At 48.4% G+C, this 18,999-nt stretch overlaps 1 protein-coding gene across 4 annotated transcripts in view; it reads left to right on the top strand.

Moving 5' to 3' along the window:
* AGO2 (argonaute RISC catalytic component 2) overlaps positions 1-18,999 on the top strand; it is a 517,474-nt gene that overhangs the window by 339,617 nt on the left and 158,858 nt on the right. The window lies entirely within an intron of this gene.

The raw sequence follows: 18,999 nt of genomic DNA, 5'->3' as shown, positions 1-18,999 counted from the left end.
CCTACGTCTTTTCTTTTTTATTTCTTAAACTGAGAGCGTGGTCTTTCTGCACAAATCCTGAAGAGGTGCAGGGAAATACCCAGTGACTTAATTAGTTATAATGCACCATGCATTCATTGGTTTCAGTCCCCGGAATGGGAACTAATCATGGAAACCCAGAGTCCCTGCGTTTTTTTTACATGGTTAACTCAGTTTCAATGACTTTTCTGCTCCTATTTATCACTTCTCAAGAGCATGTAGTAAATTGGTGAGTGGACCAATATGGGTCAGTAGACAGGACTGAGCCGGTATCAAGGAAGCAGATCAGGCCTTGGAGCAGCTTAAGGGGTTGAAGTTCATGCTCCCCATATGGTGTTTGTAGAACCCAAGTTTGCTTCTGCTTGCTACCCCTGCCCGGAGTGGTCTGGATTTTAAATTGGACTTTATCTGGTAATCTTAGCTATAGGAAAGCTGGACTATAATGGTCAATCTGTAATCAGACCCTTAAAAATCATATTTTCGTCCCCTTTGTGCAGAATGGTTCGTATAGAAGCAGCCTTTGTAGAAAGATTTGGAAAGATCTTCTCTTAGTTGTCAGTTTGCAAGATACATACCATGAGAGCTGAATACTGAAGAGCCAGTAAATCTGAAAAGTAGGCAACCTTGAGAGCTTGTCATCTATAGCCACATGCCTCCTGGATGAGGATTCTCCTGCAGAGGAAGCACAATAGATTTGTTTCTCTTTTTAATTAGGAATTTATTGGTAAGTCTTTAACGCTGGAAAGGTCTTAAGCTTTCTGCCTTTGATTTTTGTCTGTACCAGGAAGTGTGTGGAGTCTTTTTTATTTTAATTTTACTTTTTATTAGTCTTAAGTATTGGGACGCACGCCATCTGCATGGCTTGGAAATGCTGTACTTCATTGCCCAGCCTTTTTACTGCATAGCCTGTGTTTTCCCGTCTGTGAATTTGACAGTCTGCAAGACCATTAGAAGTGCTCTGCATATTTACGGTTCTGTTTGCCCGGTAAGGCGTGGTCTTCCACTCAAAGGGAACCACAAACCTGACCGAACATGGCTGCTTCTACCTCATCCTAGGCAATGAGAATACAAATGAAACCATGGTGACAATAGTTCTTTTCAAGATGTATAGCCTTGTTTGCAGCACGTGCTGTGCACACTCCTGCTATCTAGTGTTGGGTGTGGATGTTGCAGTTAGTTTTGCTTAGAAGTAAATCTTTCTGATCAGTTGTTGGAGGAGGACGAGGGGTAGCCATCAATCTTCTAAGCGGATGGGCATTGGGTTTGGTTGTCGTCGCTTTCTCAGAACATCCGGATCCTTAATGTGATTCACTTGTTTGTGCTATTTTTCGACAATGTTTTTTTCAGGCTTTTTTCAATATACATGACCTGTAGCACTTGTTACAATGATAAAATATTTGATCCACTTCACCCATCAGTTTCAGTCTTTTGTGAACTTCGTCTTGCCGTATTTCTGCAGCAGCTCGAGCTCTCGTCTGTCCAGCCTCAGTTGATGTTGGCTTTTCCTTTGGATTAGTTGGTCATATGACACATTTTACTTTGTTGAAAGAATCCTCAGATTTTGTAGTTAGCAGCACTCTGTCAGGAGGTAAAAGTCCTTTGCTACCACCTGCTTTGCTCATGTTTACGAATTTGAATCAACAGAAAACGTGAAACTAAAACAATATTAAACTAAATTACCAATATGATGGCTAAAACACATCATTGTAGAGCTGCAATTTTGGAAAATAACGGAAGGGTGGCTCTGAGGAGGTTTTCTGTCTCTTTAGGACTACTGGCCCCCAAGACCTATGTTTTGACACCAAAATTAAGTATATTGGTCTCATGGTTTCTGAAATATTACATCATCACTGCAACACATCCACCATTGTTAAAAATGTCGTCCAGAAACAAATCGGCCTGGATTAGCAATGCCTACCCAAGCTAAATTACTTCTTTAATGGGACAAAAACACAAATCAAAAATAGAAATCACTGGACAACAAATTTTTTACAGAGGTATATCAAGGGGCCAGGACTGTGTGGTGTGGTTGACTTGAAAGTGTAAAATCAACTTTGGGAGAAGATGTGTGTTTGTACTCTTTACCACTCTGTCCTTGTGTATCTGCAGTTACAGATTTTTCATAGTTATTGCCTGCAGATCACTATCCCTGTGTAAGGACATTATGGTGATTTAAAAAACAGCATTATGCATGTAATCAATTTGTGGTTTCATTATCTGTGTCAGCATTAGGTTTAGATTCCACATTGATGTGGGAGTTGACCTTGGTGGCTCTAGCCTCTTCACCTCTTTCAGGAGTCCCTTAATGACTAATGTATTGAAGAAAACATTCACTGTGACACCCCTAGTGAGCGTATCTTGCTGAGAGTTGTACCTTGAGTGAGGTGCAGGAAAGTCTCTCATCTAGCAGATAATTGAGGTACTTAACAACCAACGTACCTTTTGTCCAGCTTTCTCCTAGTCTTTGTCTGTTACATCAGTTTTTAAACGTGTTCCACTTTGTTGTGTAGCACCTTCTTGTGGTAAGACTTGTGTGTTTTTTTTTTTTTGTTTTTTTTTAGGCGATTGAATAGCTTATTAACCATCTGCCAGAGGCCTATTGTAAGAGAGGCAAGGAAAATGTTCAGGAAGGGAAAAACTCTTTACATTGTGCTAAGTTTTGCAATCACTATTAATACAAGTGTCCATGTCTGCAGACGTTTATGGTTAAGGGTGTCAAGATTAAGGCTGGAACATCTTTTTTGGGTCTCAGGTAGATGCGGATGCAAACAACTATGGCTCATTATGTAGCCACTTCTTATAGCCCAGTCCAGGTCACCCATTTCTCTGATGATGTAGAACTGTAGATTTTACATTAGTCTTCTGTTCTGTCTTGGCAGAAAAGAAATGGGGATTTTTCCTTGCATTCATCTTAATTACTTTAGGGGGGGGATATAGCTCTCAAGTCACCAGTGGGCATGTTTGAGAGAGCAAAGAAGCCATTTTGTGCACTTCATTGTGAGTACCACCCAAGGCTTTATGGTAGTTGATGACCAGGGTTTTCATTACTCATTGTCTCTGTTTTGTTCCCAGGTTCTCTAGTACTAGGTCTTGGTGTAATGGAAAGTGATGTCCCTTCTCTGAAGAGAGGTTTGTGCAAATTGTGGGACTCCCATATCTCACATAAATTCATAGATGTTAGGCTGAATGGGGGCCTTCCGCACTGCAGGGGCTTGCAGGGAACTGTAACCCCTCTGTTCTAGTAGGCTTGAGGTGCACTTGTGTAATGGAGTATGCTGTAGCATAAACCCATTGAAAAGCCCTTGCCGACCTTGATTCCTGGATCTTAACACTGTCAAGGCCTCATCCTGGGGCATATATGTAGGGAAGCACACCTTAGCTTCAGAGAGAAGGAATAAAGATACCTACAGTAGTCAGCATGAAGATTTTGGAGTCAAGACTCACTACAGCCCAGGAGGATGGAGAGAATAAGAAATCTCAGTCCTCCCCTTGTGGGAGACTGGGACAAAGTCCATTCGTCTGGTCATAAATGGCTTCTTGTGTAAGTTGTTGGCATACTGGCTTTTGGACAAACGCTCAACGGAGAGGTGGAGGACATTCAAGATGACTTGGGTAGCCCATTTGAGCTGGCTGTTGGAAATCCATAAGTTTAATTTTTTTTCTTTTATCATTAGTAGAATTCTCCTTGTTTTTCTGCTCGGGGTGTACAGTCTAGTGTTAAAAACATCAAGGCTTCTCAGCGTTGTAGAAACCTGAAGACTGCCATTCTCACCAGGGATGAGCGACACCCTCACTTTGAGACTTTATTTTGAATTTGTCCAGTACTGTCACTGGGAGCCCTCGTGAGTCCTCTTGCAAGGGCTCCCATTGAAATTGGCTTGATCCGTTACTGTGGCAAGCAGTAGGCCCAGCCACACAAGTGGCTCAGTGTTTCTTTCAGCACAAGTGGGTTAAGGCAGAATGGTAGGAATTATGTGGATTCCTTCTGAAAGTTTCCATCACAAAAATGTAAAAAAAATTGTGTGATTTCAAGCAAAGTTTGGGGTTTACAGGGCAATGTGGGTAAGAAACCGTTGTGGGATCCACTCAAGTCACCCCAACCTGGGTTCCCCTAGGTGTCTAGCTTGCAAAAATGTGCAGGTTTGCTAGGTTTCTCTAGGTGCCAGCAGAACTAGGATCCAAAATCCACAGCTACCACCCTCAGTGAAAAAAGGTGTCAGTTTTGAATGGAAAAATGCGATGAATCCATGCTGCTGCATGGGCTGTTTTCAGATGTGGGCGCTAGGTCTCCCCAGACAAGTGAGGTACCATTTTTTTCAGGATACATGACATAATTGAAAAGTAGAACATTTGTTATTACCAATTGTATTTCACTGCATGTGTGCCTTCCAAATGTAAGTGTGTAAGCAAGAATACAGTTTGAAAAATACCCTCTAAATGTTATGCTCAATCTTACGGCCATCAGATATGTACAAATAACTACTGCTCCTAAACTCCACATATTATGCCTATTTCAGAAATATACAGGTTTCCTTGCTATGGATTGGTCTATTCGTACCCAATGAATAACCATTATATGGTGCTGCTCGGTTGTTGGCACTGGGTACCTTGGGTTCTTGGAGAATCTACAAACCCTCTATATCTCTGCCACCAGTAGTGTCTAGCAGAGATAATGGTATATTGCATTTGTAAATCAGCGCTTGTGACAAAACGTTACAGATGAAAATATTTTCAATATTTCTTAATTTTAAAAGTTCGGGTTTTTTTGTTTTTGTTTTTAAAACCTTGAGGGGTCTACACATATGATCCCTTGCTTAATTCAGATTTGTATCTACTTTAAAGAAATCTACAACTTTCCTGGATCACCCATTGGTTTTACATTAGTTCCCACCAGAAACTGGAATTGGGATCAGAGCACAAAAATAGGAAAAAATGGGCTACCTATTTGAAAAATGCCTAAACTGTGGTATAAATGTTTTTTTATTCAGTTCTGCATGTTCCTAAAAGTTATGAAGATGGTAACTTTAGCACAGCAAACCTTTTGTTGATGCCATTTTTAGTAAAAAAAAAACAGACGCTCTGAATCCTTGCAGTACTGCCAGAATTTTGTGATATTTTGCCTGTTTTCTCGGTACCCAGTAAGGCAATCCACAAACCCTGGGTAATTTTGGAATCGCTAGAATTTTGGGGGGGAAAGTATGTAAATTTGGTGTGGATAACTCAGTAATAGAACCTTAAGCACAAACTGTCTCATAGCTTAAAAAGAGCCCTACTAAATGGTACTCTAGGTACCTGGGGCATGGGTACTGAAGAGGGTCCCCAAGGGCTGCAGCATGTATGGACACCCTCAGGGACCCCTCACCTAGTTCATGTAGACTTCCTGCAAGGAAATGCCTTCCTTGGCATGGTTACCCCCTGACTTGTTGCCTTTTGTTGATGCCAGTTATGATTGAAAGTGTGCTGGGACCCTGCTAACCAGGCACCAGGACCTGTGATCTTTCCTTGAACTGTACCTTTGTGCCCACAATTGGCACAGCCCTGGCACACAGATAAGTCCCTTGTAAATGATACCTCTGGCACCATGGGCCCTGTTGCCGGGAAGGTCTCTAAGGGCTGCAGCATGTCTTATGCCACCATCGGGAACCCTCAATCAGCACATGCACACTGCCTCACAGCTTGTGTGTGCTGGTGGGGAGAAAATTACTGAGTCAACATGGCACTCCCCTCAGGGTGCCATGCCCACCTCTCACTGCCTGTGGCATAGGTAAGTCACCCCTCCAGGAGGCCTTACAGCCCTACGGCAGGGTGCACTATACCACAGGTGAGGGCATAAGTGCATGAGCACTATGCCCCTACAGTGTCTAAGCAAAACCTTAGACATTGTAAGTGCAGGGTAGCCATAAAGAGTATATGGTCTGGGAGTTTGTCAAATACGAACTCCACAGATCCATAGTAGCTACACTGAAATCTGAGAAGTTTGGTATCAAACTTCTCAGCACAATAAATGCACACTAATGCCAGTGTGGGATTTATTGTTAAATACACCGAGAGGGCATCTTAGAGATGCCCCCTAAATACCAGTCCAACTTCGTGTGCTAGGCTAGCCAGTTTCTGCCAGCCTGCCACAACCAGACGAGTTTCTGGCCACATGGGGTGAGTGCCTTTGTCACTCTGCTGCCAGGAACAAAGCCTGTACTGGGTGGAGGTACTTCTCACCTCCCCTGCAAGAACTGTAACACCTGGCAGTGAGCCCCAAAGGCTTGTGCCTTTTGTTACACCACCCCAGGGCATCCCAGCTAGTGGGGATGCCCGCCCCTCCGGCCACTGCCCCCACTTTTGGCGGCAAGGCTGGAGGAGATAATGAGGAAAACAAGGAGGAGCCACCCACCAGTCAGGACAGCCGCTAAGTTGCCCTGAGCTGAGGTTACTCCATCCTTTAGAAATCCTCCATCTTGAGATTGGAGGATTCCCCCAATAGGAACAGGGATGTGCACCCCCCCAACCCCTCTCAGGGAGGCGGCACAAAGAGGGTGTAGCCACCTTCCAGGACAGTAGCCATTGGCTACTGCCCCCTGACCTAAACACACCCCAAAATGTAGTATTTAGGGGTGACCATGAACCCAGGATATCAGATTCCTGCAACCTGAAGAAAGGAGGACTGCTGACCTGAAAGCCCTGCAGAGCCGACGGAGATGACAACTGACTTGGCCCCAGCCCTACCGGCCTGTCTCCAGACTCAAAGAACCCGCACAGCGAAGCATCCGACAGGGACCAGCTACCTCTGAGGACTCAGAGGACTGTCCTGAAACCGAAGGACCAAGAAACTCCCGAGAACAGCGGCACTGTTCAAAAACTGCAACAACTTTGCAACTTTTTAGCAACTTCCAAAGAACTTCCCGCCGGAAGCTTAAGACTTCTCATTCTGCACCGGACGCCCCCGGCTCGAGCTCCAGAGAAAAACACTGCAGAGAGGGCTCCCAGGCAACCACGACGACGTGAGTACCCTGAGTCGACCACCCTGTGCCCCCGCAGCGACGCCTGCAGAGAGGATCCAGAGGCTCCCCCTGACCGCGACCGCCTGGTAACAAGGAACCAGATGCCTGGACCAAGCACTGCACCCGCAGCACCCAGGACCGAGAGGAACCACCTTCCAGTGCAGGAGTGACCAACAGGCGGCCCTCATCCTAGCCCAGTCGGTGGCTGGCCCGAGAATCCCCCCTGTGCCCTGCCTGCATCGCCTAAGTGACCACTGGGTCCCACCATTGCTTTCTATAGCAAACCCAACACCTACTTTGCACACTGCACCTGGCCGCTCCTTTGCCGCTGAGGGTGTGTTTTGGGTGCCTGTTTGTGTCTCCCCCTTTCTCTCTAAACCAACCCCCCATCCCCCCCCCCCCCACCCCCCCCAAGTGCTGTACAAAACACCCTGCAGGTACTGTAGGAAGTTGGCTCTGTATGCACTATTTCAAAGTAAGGAATAGTATGCACAGAGTCCAAGGGTTCCCCTTAGAGGTAAGATAGTGGCAAAAAAAGATAATACTAATGCTCTATTTTGTGGTAGTGTGGTCAAGCAGTAGGCTTATCAAAGGAGTAGTGTAAGGAAATGCCTCCTTGGCATGGTTACCCCCTGACTTTTTGCCTTTGCTGATGCTATGTTTTGAATTGAAAGTGTGCTGAGGCCTGCTAACCAGGCCCCAGCACCAGTGTTCTTTCCCTAACCTGTACTTTTGATTCCACAATTGGCACACCCTGGCATCCAGATAAGCCCCTTGTAACTGGTACCAAGGGCCCTGATGCCAGGGAAGGTCTCTAAGGGCTGCAGCATGTCTTATGCCACCCTGGAGACCCCTCACTCAGCACAGACACCCTGCTTGCCAGCTTGTGTGTGCTGGTGAGAACAAAACGAGTAAGTCGACATGGCACTCCCCTCAGGGTGCCATGCCAGCCTCTCACTGCCTATGCAGGTATAGATAAGTCACCCCTCTAGCAGGCCTTACAGCCCTAAGGCAGGGTGCACTATACCATAGCTGAGGGCACCAGTGCATGAGCACTGTGCCCCTACAGTGTCTAAGCAATACCTTAGACATTGTAAGTGCAGGGTAGCCATAAGAGTATATGGTCTGGGAGTCTGTTTTACACGAACTCCACAGCACCATAATGGCTACACTGAAAACTGGGAAGTTTGGTGTAAGGAAATGCCTCCTTGGCATGGTTGCCCCCTGACTTTTTGCCTTTGCTGATGCTATGTTTACAATTGAAAGTGTGCTGAGGCCTGCTAACCAGGCCCCAGCACCAGTGTTCTTTCCCTAACCTGTACTTTTGTATCCACAATTGGCAGACCCTGGCATCCAGATAAGTCCCTTGTAACTGGTACTTCTGATGGATACAACTACCTGTGGATTCCTCACCTCATGAATACTCCCATGGCGCCAGCATTTGACGGAAATCTTCTTACTAGTCTCTGCACGTCGACGAGGACGTCACTCTAGCCCACGCGACGCCGTCTGACGTCATACAGGCAATAAGAAGTCCTCGCCGACGTGCCGATGACAGTTCCCTTTTTTCCGTGCATTCGAAACGGTTATCTTCGAGGGAGTTACTGTTACCTTCGTGGTTACAGTGTATTGTCTGCTGCGTAGTCTTCTCTGCGGTAACAATGTCTCAGAGGAAGTCGGGTTTCAAGCCCTGTCGAGAGTGTGGGGGCAAGATGTCAGTTACAGATCCTCACTCCGACTGTCTATGGTGTTTGAGCTCCGACCACGACGTCTCGACTTGCGATTCATGTCAACACATGAATCCGAAGGCCCTCAAAGAGCGCGAGGCCAAGTTATTCATGGCAAAGTCAAAGAAGAAGGAGAAACATCATAAGAAGTCTTCTTCGCCAAGGTCTCACCGGCGTCATCGAGACTCCCGGCGCCGTAGAGACTCACGACGTCACTCCAGCAAGGAGTCTCATTCGAGGTCACCTTCGGCTCGGCGTCGGAGGACTTGGGAGGTCAGCCCCACGGTCACGCCGCATCCATCGACGCCGTTGCCCTCTCCGGCGTCACCGACTTCACCTGGTCAGGCGTCAGTGATTGAGGTGGTGCAGCCTCTTGTGTTTTCTCCGGCGTCGCAGACGTCGAGGCCGGCGTCGGGGTCGCCCTCGATCCAGGCACCCCAGTATCCGGCTTTTCCCACTCCTGGAGCCGATAGTACCGCGTTTCTTAATGCGATGTATACCATCTTTCAGCAGATGGCTCCAGGAGCTGCTCCGGCTGGTCCTTCGGGGCCCTTGGCCTTTTCGTTGGGTGATCCTGCGCCTCTTCGGCCGGCACCCTTTATGCCCTTTCTCCCTTTTGGGAATGTGGGCTCGGCGCCGGTGCCGGCGTCGGTTGCCCCTCCGTCGAAGTCAGGATTTTGCCCTGTGACTCCGGTTGGTCCATCGGCTCCAAGACCTCGTCCTCCGGCTCCTGCCTCGGCGCCGAAGCTGCCTGTGGCGCCGGACGCGGCGTCAGATGCTTCTGGAGATCGGCGCCGTTCTTCGACGTCGGCGGAGGCCATGTCGACTCCGCGTATCGAGGAGAGACTTCATTCGAGGAGGCGTGCTCTCCGTCTTTTAGAAGAGCAAGAGTACCAGCGAGTCCTAGAGGAGGGAGAGATTGAGGACTCTGGAGACGGACTGCATGGTCTGGATACAGCCAGTGGGCTGGACACTTCCCCTGAGTGGGACCTTTCATCTCCAGGGGAATATACGGAGGAGGCTGCTTCCTTTCATGCTGTGGTGAGGAAGGCAGCGAGCTTTTTGGACCTGCCTTTGCCGGTGGCAGAGGCAAAGCAGAATTTGCTGACAGAGGTATTCCATCCGGCCTCTGCTGCAGCTGAGCCTCTCTTGCCATTTAATGAGGCTTTGCTGGATCCGGTGTTGGAGGTGTGGAAGAAGCCGGTGTCTTCCTCGGCCGTTCATAGGGCTGTGGCCAGGAGGTATCGAGCTGCACCATCTGACCCTGGCTTTCTCTCTAGACACCCTACGCCGGAGAGCTTGGTGGTGCAAGCCTCCTGTTCCTCAAAGTCAGCGCCTGGTTCCTTCCCGACGGTGCCTGGAGACAGAGACTCCAAGAAACTGGATGCGCAGTCCAAGAAAATATTTTCGTCATGCAGTTTGGCGTTGAAGGCCACCAACGCCACGTGCATTCTGGGGAGGTACATCCATGCGCTGATGGATGATATTTCGTCTTCATTCACGGAGCTTCCCCAGGGTCTTTTGGATGTGGTCTCGGACGCCCAGGCTGCCGCGACCCAGATTATCCAGTCTGGGTTGGACACGACCGACTCGGTGGCCAGGGCGATGGGCACGGCTGTGGTGGCAAGAAGACAGGCCTGGCTCCGAAACTCAGGGTTCTCTGCGGATGTGCAGTCGACCCTGCTGGACCTCCCGTTTGATGGGGACAGACTGTTTGGAGCCAAGGCAGATTCAGCCTTGGAACGATTTAAGGAGAGCAGAGCCACAGCCAAATCGTTAGGACTGCAAGCTCCTTCTTCCTCTGCCTCTTCTAGAATTTTCAGGAGGTTTCGGGGATTTGGGCGTGGCTCTTATTCCTCTTCCTTTCGGGGGAGGTTCCAGCAACCCGCCTCTTCCCTCCCCTATAGGTCATTTAGAGGGAGGGGGAGGGGTGGGGTCCGTACCAGAGGAGCCTCTCAACAGCACTCTGCCTCTTCCTCGTCCTCTGGAGGGGTGCAGCAGGGGAAGCAGCCTTAGGCTTCCACCGTTTCCCACTCACTCCTCTCCTGTAGGGGGAAGATTACAGCGTTTTCTCCACAAGTGGAAGTCTATCACAACGGACACTTGGGTTCTCGGCATTGTGGGAAAAGGCTACGCCCTTCCCTTTCGGGAGTTCCCGCCCCTCATCCCGCCCCGCCCATCTTATTGTTCAGAAGAACACCTCCTGTTGCTAGAACAGGAGGTTCAAGTCCTCCTTTCAAAGGGCGCGGTAGAGTTGGTCCCAGAGCAGGAAAAGGGTCGAGGTTGTTACTCAAGATACTTCCTGATTCCCAAAAAGGATGGTCAGTTGAGACCAATCCTGGATCTGAGGATCTTGAATTGGTTCCTCAAACAGGAAAAGTTCAAGATGCTGACCCTAGCACAGGTGCTTTTGGCGTTGAACAAGGAAGATTGGATGGTGTCTGTCGACTTGCAGGATGCTTACTTTCATATCCCGATACTCAAGTCGCACAGGAAGTATCTCCGGTTTGTGGTAGGGTCGCAGCACTATCAGTTTGCGGTCCTCCCGTTTGGTCTTACTTCAGCACCTCGAGTCTTCACAAAGGTGATGTCAGTGGTTGCGGCGGAGCTCAGAAGGAAGGGGATAGCAGTATTCCCTTACTTGGACGACTGGTTGATCAAAGCCAAGTCCCCGGAGCTTGTGTCGCATCATCTGCAGTCAACAACCCAGTTGTTGTTCGACCTGGGCTTTTCGGTGAACGTGCCCAAATCTCACCTGGAGCCCTCTCAGCGCCTCCTGTTCATAGGGGCAGTACTGGATACAACATTGAGTCGAGCCTTTCCTCCGCCTCAGCGGATTCAAGATATTCAGGAATTGGTTCCAATGTTTCGAAATGGAGCGGTAGTTCCAGTCCTCAAGGTCCTTCGTCTGCTCGGTCTGTTCGCCTCCTGCATTCTGTTGGTCACGCATGCTCGCTGGCACATGAGGGCTCTTCAGTGGTGCCTCCGAAGGCAGTGGTCTCAACACAAGGGAGATTTAGAAGGTACTGTCAAGATCTCCAGAGATGCTGCTGTGGAATTGAAGTGGTGGATTGCGGGCAACAATCTTTCACAGGGGAAGCCGTTCGCGCAGTCGCCACCAGTGGCCACGGTAATAACGGATGCCTCCACCCTAGGATGGGGAGCTCATCTGGGGGATCTGGAGATCAAAGGGCTTTGGTCTCCAGAGGAACAGGTGTTTCATATCAATCTGTTGGAGTTACGGGCTGTACGTTTGGCTCTCAAGGCCTTCCTCCCATCCCTTCGTGGTCAGTCGGTACAGGTCCTGACGGACAATACTACCACGATGTGGTACATAAACAAACAGGGAGGAGTAGGGTCGTACCTTCTCTGCAGAGAAGCTCTTCGGCTATGGTCCTGGGCAAAGGACCATCAGATTTGCTTGGTGGCAAATCATCTGGCCGGGGTCTTGAATGTACGTGCGGACAGTCTCAGTCGCCAATTCTCGGCAGACCACGAGTGGCGTCTCCATCCAGATCAAGTCTGTTTAATCTTCCAGATGTGGGGGTTTCCTCGGATAGATCTGTTTGCCACTCGGGAGAACGCGCATTGCCCGTTATTCTGCAGCCTCCAGTATCCGATGCAGGGAGCGTTGGGGGACGCGTTTCAGATAACCTGGTGCGACCAGTTGCTTTACGCGTTTCCCCCCATACCCTTGATTCCTCGAGTGTTGAGGAAAATTCGCCAAGACCGGGCCCAAGTCATCTTAATAGCTCCGGATTGGCCAAGGAGGGTATGGTACTCCGACCTTCTCCAACTCTCACTGTGCCCTCCGCTCCGTCTCCCTCTCAGGGCAGACCTCCTCTCGCAGTCGCAGGGGCAGGTTTTACACCCCAACCTCCAGAGTCTGCACCTACATGCTTGGAGATTGAACGGGGCAACCTGAGTTCCTTCTCTCTCCCGCCTGATGTAGTGGATGTTATCTTAGCGGCCAGGCGACACTCCACTAAATCTATCTACGCTAATAGGTGGTCTAAATTTGTTATGTGGTGTGGAGAGAGACAGATTGATCCCTTACATGCTCATCTGTCACATGTTTTGTCTTTTGCACTGTCTCTAGCGCAGAAAGGTTGTGCAGTAGCTACCATTAAGGGTTATTTGTCGGCCTTGTCAGCCTTCATTTGTCTTCCAGACCAACCATCGTTATTTAAATCCCCTATTGTTCTCAGATTCTTGAAAGGTCTTCTGAATCAATATCCTCCAAAACCATTCGTTATGCCTCAATGGGATTTGTCCTTGGTCCTGACTTTCCTTATGGGGTCCCCTTTTGAGCCTATGCATTCTTGCCCCTTAAGGTATTTGGTTATTAAAACAGTATTCCTGGTAGCTATAACATCTGCAAGGAGAGTGAGTGAGTTGCAGGCCTTATCGGTTAAACCCCCTTATATAACGTTTTATGGGGATAAGGTGGTGTTGAGGACCAAGGCTGCTTTCCTTCCGAAGGTTGTTTCACCCTTCCATTTGGCTCAGACAATCACTTTGTCCACGTTTTATCCTCCGCCTCATCCTTCAAAGGAGGAAGAAAGACTACATCGCCTGGACCCAAAAAGGGCGTTGAGCTTCTATATCGACAGAATGAAGGATATCAGGCTGGAGGATCAGCTGTTTGTCGGATACGTGGGCAAGAGGAGAGGAAAGGCAGTCCACAAGAGAACACTCTCCAGGTGGGTTGTTCTTTGCATTAAAATTTGTTACTCTTTGGCAAAGAAGGATCCGCCTGAGGGCATTAGAGCTCACTCCACCAGAGCTAAGTCGGCCTCTTCGGCCTTGGCCAGGGGTGTTCCTGTGGTTGACATCTGCAAGGCCGCAACTTGGTCGTCCCTTCACACTTTTGTGAAACATTACTGTTTGGACTCTGAGGTCAGAAGGGACGGTCATTTTGCACGGTCAGTGCTGCAGGATTTCTTGGTTTGACCATTTAGGCACCCACCGCCGGGCGTGGTACTGCTTTGGGACTCTATTCATGAGGTGAGGAATCCACAGGTAGTTGTATCCATCAGAAGAACGAGTTACTTACCTTCGGTAACGACTTTTCTGGTGGATACATTAGCTACCTGTGGATTCCTCACGGTCCCACCCGCCTCCCCGTTGCCTTTTTGGTCTCTCCAAGCAATCCTTGAGTGTGCTCCTTTTGGTCTTCAAAGTTGCAATACATTTTGCATGTATGATATTTGTATATATGTGTATATGTATATATAAATCTATATATATATTGGGTATATACATGATTCGTATGTATAAATATATTTATTTGTTTAAAAAAAAAAAAAAAAAAAGGTTATATTAAATCTACAGCTATTTTATTGCAATGTTGTGTGATTTACAATATTAAGAGATGTTGCTTTGCTCTTTCATTGCATTGGGTTATTATTATTATTCTCATGCACGTAAAAAATGTTGGTACTGTCATCGGCACGTCGGCGAGGACTTCTTATTGCCTGTATGACGTCAGACGGCGTCGCGTGGGCTAGAGTGACGTCCTCGTCGACGTGCAGAGACTAGTAAGAAGATTTCCGTCAAATGCTGGCGCCATGGGAGTATTCATGAGGTGAGGAATCCACAGGTAGCTAATGTATCCACCAGAAAAGTCGTTACCGAAGGTAAGTAACTCGTTCTTCTAGTACCAAGGGCCCTGATGCCAAGGAAGGTCTCTAAGGGCTGCAGCATGTCTTATGCCACCCTGGAGACCTCTCACTCAGCACAGACACACTGCTTGCCAGCTTGTGTGTGCTAGTGAGGACAAAACGAGTAAGTCGACATGGCACTCCCCTCAGGGTGCCATGCCAGCCTCTCACTGCCTATGCAGTATAGGTAAGACACCCCTCTAGCAGGCCTTACAGCCCTAAGGCAGGGTGCACTATACCATAGGTGAGGGTACCAGTGCATGAGCATGGTACCCCTACAGTGTCTAAACAAAACCTTAGACATTGTAAGTGCAGGGTAGCCATAAGAGTATATGGTCTGGGAGTTTGTCAAACACGAACTCCACAGCACCATAATGGCTACACTGAAAACTGAGAAGTTTGGTATCAAACTTCTCAGCACAATAAATGCACACTGATGCCAGTGTACATTTTATTGTAAAATACACCACAGAGGGCACCTTAGAGGTGCCCCCTGAAACTTAACCGACTGTCTGTGTAGGCTGACTAGTTCCAGCAGCCTGCCACACCAGAGACATGTTGCTGGCCCCATGGGGAGAGTGCCTTTGTCACTCTGAGGCCAGTAACAAAGCCTGCACTGGGTGGAGATGCTAACACCTCCCCCAGGCAGGAGCTGTGATACCTGGCGGTGAGCCTCAAAGGCTCACCCCTTTGTCACAGCCCAGCAGGGCACTCCAGCTTAGTGGAGTTGCCCGCCCCCTCAGGCCACGGCCCCCACTTTTGGCGGCAAGGCTGGAGGGAACAAAGAAAGCAACAAGGAGGAGTCACTGGCCAGTCAGGACAGCCCCTAAGGTGTCCTGAGCTGAGGTGACTCTGACTTTTAGAAATCCTCCATCTTGCAGATGGAGGATTCCCCCAATAGGGTTAGGATTGTGACCCCCTCCCCTTGGGAGGAGGCACAAAGAGGGTGTACCCACCCTCAGGGCTAGTAGCCATTGGCTACTAACCCCCCAGACCTAAACACGCCCTTAAATTTAGTATTTAAGGGCTACCCTGAACCCTAGAAAATTAGATTCCTGCAACTACAAGAAGAAGGACTGCCTAGCTGAAAACCCCTGCAGAGGAAGACCAGAAGACGACAACTGCCTTGGCTCCAGAAACTCACCGGCCTGTCTCCTGCCTTCCAAAGATCCTGCTCCAGCGACGCCTTCCAAAAGGGGACCAGCGACCTCGACATCCTCTGAGGACTGCCCCTGCTTCGAAAAGACAAGAAACTCCCGAGGACAGCGGACCTGCTCCAAGAAAAGCTGCAACTTTGTTTCCAGCAGCTTTAAAGAACCCTGCAAGCTCCCCGCAAGAAGCGTGAGACTTGCAACACTGCACCCGGCGACCCCGACTCGGCTGGTGGCGATCCAACACCTCAGGAGGGACCCCAGGACTACTCTAAGACTGTGAGTACAAAAACCTGTCCCCCCTGAGCCCCCACAGCGCCGCCTGCAGAGGGAATCCCGAGGCTTCCCCTGACCGCGACTCTTTGAATCCTAAGTCCCGACACCTGGGAGAGACCCTGCACCCGCAGCCCCCAGGACCTGAAGGACCGGACTTTCACTGGAGGAGTGACCCCCAGGAGTCCCTCTCCCTTGACCAAGTGGAGGTTTCCCCGAGGAACCCCCCCCCTTGCCTGCCTGCAGCGCTGAAGAGATCCCTAGATCTCCCATTGACTTCCATTACAAACCCAACGCTTGTTTCTACACTGCACCCGCCCGCCCCCGCGCTGCTGAGGGTGAAATTTCTGTGTGGGCTTGTGTCCCCCCCGGTGCCCTACAAAACCCCCCTGGTCTGCCCTCCGAAGACGCGGGTACTTACCTGCAAGCAGACCGGAACCGGGGCACCCCCTTCTCTCCATTCTAGCCTATGTGTTTTGGGCACCACTTTGAACTCTACACCTGACCGGCCCTGAGCTGCTGGTGTGGTGACTTTGGGGTTGCTCTGAACCCCCAACGGTGGGCTACCTTGGACCAAGAACTAAGCCCTGTAAGTGTCTTACTTACCTGGTTAACCTAACAAATACTTACCTCCCCTAGGAACTGTGAAAATTGCACTGTGTCCACTTTTAAAACAGCTATTTGTGAATAACTTGAAAAGTATACATGCAATTTTGATGATTTGAAGTTCCTAAAGTACTTACCTGCAATACCTTTCGAATGAGATATTACATGTAGAATTTGAACCTGTGGTTCTTAAAATAAACTAAGAAAAGATATTTTTCTATACAAAAACCTATTGGCTGGATTTGTCTCTGAGTGTGTGTACCTCATTTATTGTCTATGTGTATGTACAACAAATGCTTAACACTACTCCTTGGATAAGCCTACTGCTCGACCACACTACCACAAAATAGAGCATTAGTATTATCTATTTTTACCACTATTTTACCTCTAAGGGGAACCCTTGGACTCTGTGCATGCTATTCCTTACTTTGAAATAGCACATACAGAGCCAACTTCCTACATTGGTGGATCAGCGGTGGGGTACAAGACTTTGCATTTGCTGGACTACTCAGCCAATACCTGATCACACGACAAATTCCAAAATTGTCATTAGAAATTCATTTTTGCAATTTGAAATTTTTCTAAATTCTTAAAAGTCCTGCTAGGGCCTTGTGTGTTAAGTCCCTGTTTAGCATTGTCTTTTAGAGTTTAAAAGTTTGTTAAAAGTTTGAAATTAGATTCTAGAAACAGTTTTAGATTCTTTAAAAAGTATTCCAACTCTTAGCAGAATAATGTCTGATACAGAGATGCAGGTGGTGGAACTCGACACCACACCTTACCTCCATCTTAAGATGAGGGAGCTAAGGTCTCTCTATAATATAAAGAAAATAACCATTGGCTCCAGACCTACCAAAATTCAGCTCCAGGAGCTGTTGGCAGAGTTTGAAGAAGCCAACCCCTCTGATGATGACATCACAGAGGAAGAAATTAGTGACTTGGAGGCCAATGTCCCTCCTCCAGTCCTAAATAGGGAGAACAGGACCCCTCAAGTCCTGTCTCCAACTGTGTTAGTCAGAAATAGTGAGTCCCTCACAGGAGGGTCCCACATTTCTGAAATCACTGAGGATGCTCTCAGTGAAGATGACCTCCTGTTAGCCAGGATGGCCAGAAGATTGGCTTTAGAGAGACAGCTCCTAGCCATAGAAAGGGAAAGACAAGAGATGGGCCTAGGACCCATCAATGGTGGCAGCAATATAAATAGGGTCAGAGATTCTCCTGACATGTTAAAAATCCCCAAAGGGATTGTGACAAAATTTGAAGATGGTGATGACATCACCAAGTGGTTCACAGCTTTTGAGAGGGCTTGTGTAACCAGAAAAGTGAACAGATCTCACTGGGGTGCTCTCCTTTGGGAAATGTTCACTGGAAAGTGTAGGGATAGACTCCTCACACTCTCTGGAAAAGATGCAGAATCTTATGACCTCATGAAGGGTACCCTGATTGAGGGCTTTGGATTCTCCACTGAGGAGTACAGGATTAGGTTCAGGGGGGCTCAAAAATCCTCGAGCCAGACCTGGGTTGACTTTGTTGACTACTCAGTGAAAACACTAGATGGTTGGATTCAAGGCAGTGGTGTAAGTAATTATGATGGGCTGTACAATTTATTTGTGAAAGAACACCTGTTAAGTAATTGTTTCAATGATAAACTGCATCAGCATCTGGTAGACCTAGGACCAATTTCTCCCCAAGAATTGGGAAAGAAGGCGGACCATTGGGTCAAGACAAGGGTGTCCAAGACTTCAACAGGGGGTGACCAAAAGAAAGGGGTCACAAAGACTCCCCAGGGGAAGGGTGATGAGACAACCAAAACTAAAAATAGTAAAGAGTCTTCTACAGGCCCCCAAAAACCTGCACAGGAGGGTGGGCCCAGAGCCTCTTCACAAAACAATGGGTACAAGGGTAAAAACTTTGATCCCAAAAAGGCCTGGTGTCATAGCTGTAAACAGCATAGACACCAAACTGGAGACAAGGCCTGTCCCAAGAAAGGTTCCACTCCAAACTCCCATCCAGGTAACACTGGTATGGCTAGTCTCCAAGTGGGATCAACAGTGTGCCCAGAGCAAATCAGGGTCCACACTGAAGCTACTCTAGTTTCTGAGGGTGGGGTGGATTTAGCCACACTAGCTGTCTGGCCGCCTAACATGCAAAAATACAGACAGCAACTCTTAATTAATGGGACTAGAATAGAGGGCCTGAGGGATACAGGTGCCAGTGTCACCATGGTGACAGAGAAACTGGTTTCCCCTGGCCAATACCTGACTGGAAAAACTTACACAGTCACCAACGCTGACAATCAGAGAAAAGTACATCCCATGGCAATGGTTACTTTAGAATGGGGAGGGGTCAATGGCCTGAAACAGGTGGTGGTCTCCTCAAATATCCCAGTGGACTGTCTGCTTGGAAATGACCTGGAGTCCTCAGCATGGGCTGAGGTAGAACTAAAAACCCACGCAGCAATGCTGGGTATCCCTGAACTGGTGTGTGTGAAAACAAGAGCACAATGCAAGGCACAGGGTGAACAAGTAGAGCTGGAGTCTGGAAGAATGGCCCAGCCTACCAAGAGAAC

This window comes from Pleurodeles waltl, chromosome 2_2 (genome assembly GCF_031143425.1).
Source record: "Pleurodeles waltl isolate 20211129_DDA chromosome 2_2, aPleWal1.hap1.20221129, whole genome shotgun sequence".
NCBI lineage: Eukaryota > Metazoa > Chordata > Amphibia > Caudata > Salamandridae > Pleurodeles > Pleurodeles waltl.
This window is presented reverse-complemented; position numbering and strand designations above follow the sequence as displayed.